Source organism: Rosa chinensis, chromosome 3 (assembly GCF_002994745.2).
Source record: "Rosa chinensis cultivar Old Blush chromosome 3, RchiOBHm-V2, whole genome shotgun sequence".
Classification (NCBI taxonomy): domain Eukaryota; kingdom Viridiplantae; phylum Streptophyta; class Magnoliopsida; order Rosales; family Rosaceae; genus Rosa; species Rosa chinensis.
The window spans coordinates 33320000-33322549 of record NC_037090.1 but is presented as its reverse complement, the minus strand read 5'-3'; the positions used below and the strand labels follow the sequence as shown (position 1 = coordinate 33322549).

The 2550-nt window shown below is 42.1% G+C and overlaps 1 long non-coding RNA gene across 1 annotated transcript; it reads right to left on the bottom strand.

Moving 5' to 3' along the window:
- Positions 1 to 235: 235 nt before the first annotated feature.
- On the bottom strand, positions 236 to 1742 carry LOC112192062. The gene is made up of 2 exons (XR_002933315.2): positions 722 to 1742; positions 236 to 566 (listed from the first exon to the last, which is right to left on the bottom strand). It is a non-coding gene; the product is annotated as an uncharacterized LOC112192062 (long non-coding RNA).
- Between the last annotated feature and the right edge of the window lie 808 nt (positions 1743 to 2550).

The window sequence follows — 2550 nt, the reverse complement described above, 5'->3', positions numbered from 1 at the left end:
GCAAGCTATCCTTATCTTTAGCCAACTGTTTGGGTTCCTAGCTGCCTATAAAAAGGCTCGACCTCAAGCAGCAGAAAAAGAAAAAAAAGGGGGGCAGCAAGAAGGGCTGGAGGGCAGAAAACACATCAAGAGGAAGGCGAAGCCCTACTGCAAAGGAGAGAAGAAGTTTCCAGCAGTTCGAAGGAGGAGCCGGCAAGCAGACGCTAAAAGGTTGAGGCCTCTCTGCTACTTCTTGTTTTTTTTGCAGGGTCTCTTTTATTGGTGTCGCTGTGGAGCCATGGAGATCCCCGAACGGTCGCAATCTCGTATATGATACATGTGTATCAACGAGTGTATGACCAATCGGTGGAGTGTCATGCCATCCGTTCTGGAAGTCAACAACGGTCACCACCAAAAGCCTTCTACCTCCTGCCATCCCTTCCACCGCAACACAACAAAGGGCCTTACACCACTTGCAAACAAGCCACACAAGGAATTTACCAAGCGAGACAAACCACAAATCATTGAAACTGGTGTCTGGAGAGGAAAGCTCACCCTCGATGGTCTCTTGGAATACTTCCGGCAACCTGCAAGCAAGGAGGAAACAAACCAGAAACTTGAGACCAAGCTGTGAAGCAGAGGTTTCTTCACTTCTCTATGAGAAATTTGGACTCATCTTGTCCACCAAATCCCAGCGATGAAATGGCGACCAAGAAAAAGTACAGGGAAGATGATCTAGTACCTACACAAGGTGGCTGCAGGGGTGCTTGAGTAGTGAAGACAACGAATGTTGAAGCTCACAACCCACCGTGAACGAAGAAGTCCAGTTGCCACAAAGGATGGAAGAAATCAGAGCAATCCCAGAAGATATGTTGAAGCTTCAAGCATGACTGCCTCTCATAGGGTGATGACTTGCAGGGTGTCTAGACTCTGGTGTTTAGAATCTGCAAGGCAGCATGGTGATCAAAGCAGAAAAAAATATATAAAGCATTTGCAGGCCTACAATTAGTGTCATGTTTTGATTTTCCCCAAAATGAAAGTAAGCGACAAGAAGATCAACAATGAAGTTCTTTTGGCTCTTCTGCTCTCTGTTCAAAGCATGAATGAATATAAAAAAAATGGCAGCAGCTCACCTCTCAAGTAGCCACGTTAAACTTGGAGGTGGAGGAATGTTCAAGACCTGCATCAAAAGACAAAGAGTTTTAAATTATATATTTGAACTATGATTGTCAAAGTTTGCTGCAAGCTTGCTTTAAATAGGAGTCAGGCAACAAAGACCAAGAAACAATGCAAGTTTAATAATACAAGAGGCCATGAAGTGATTAACACACATCAAGACAAAATTTATTTGCAATTAAGCATGATTGTCAAACCGTGATGTTGCTGTACCTTTGGACTAAAGACAAAAACTTTCAAAACATCCCATTAAGCAAATGTGCAGCAAGTTTGTTTCCAGCTACGTGTCTCTTTATCAATCAAAAGAAGAAAAGAAGACAATATTCAAAGGCTACAAGATTCCTCTAGTGCTCATTGTGTGGCATGAAATGAACTCTGCATTTTGTAATAATCAAATCTTGGCAGAAAGTAAAGGAAGACAAGCGGTGGTATCGCAGACTTGCAAAAGTTGCAGCAACAAAGTCATTTCCTCTTGGTCTTATCCTTTGTTGACAAGCTGTGGCGGTGGAAAGTCATCAAGACATATGAAGACAAAATGCTATGTATAATTAAGGCCTAATCTATAAACTGTGGCATTCTGCCTTCTTTTTAAAGGAAATCAGTGGGAACCATTCGGCACATATCAAAACAAAAAGTACATTTAAGCATAATTGTCAACATGCAAATATGCAGGAAGTTTTTGTATGGCCGTCAAATGTGGTGCAGATATAAGGTCATGGGTGTCCAAAGCAGTTGCAAGCTTTCCTACAAACTTCAAAGTACTGAAAAGCCTACTCCAAATCTCTAAGGCCTGACCACGAAGCTCAGCATGACGAGGTGCATGCCTAAATCAAATCAATGGATGCTACCAAATTTGGCGTCCAAAAGAAATACATTTGGCGGGTTCAAAAAAATGTATACACATCCGTCAAACAAAAGTCGGTACAAAACCGGAAATACAAATTGCGATGAACTACAGTGGTTTGATCCCTTCACAGGGTATGTAGGCAGTCTAGCGACCCACTAGATGCAACCACAACTCCAAACAGAATCCCTGACTCCACCAGTCAAATTCGGCCAGTCCCAAATAAATCACTGACTCCAGTCAAATTCTCCCAATAGCACAAAAATCAAATCCATTCCAAATCACACAAATAAAGTCCGAACCAAATTCAAGGGCTTTAAATCCTCTCCCAAACACAAATTCAAAATAAATGGGTCATCTACCCATTTAAATCTCAAATGCCGGAACTACATGTGGTTTGATCCCACAAAGGGTATGTAGGCAATCTAGAACCAAATTCATCTAGATGCAACCGCGTCCTAAACGCAAAATCGAATCCCTGGTTCACTTACACCAAATTCATCCCAAACACTACTCTCATTCCAAAATCAAAGCCCTCCAATGAGTCATTC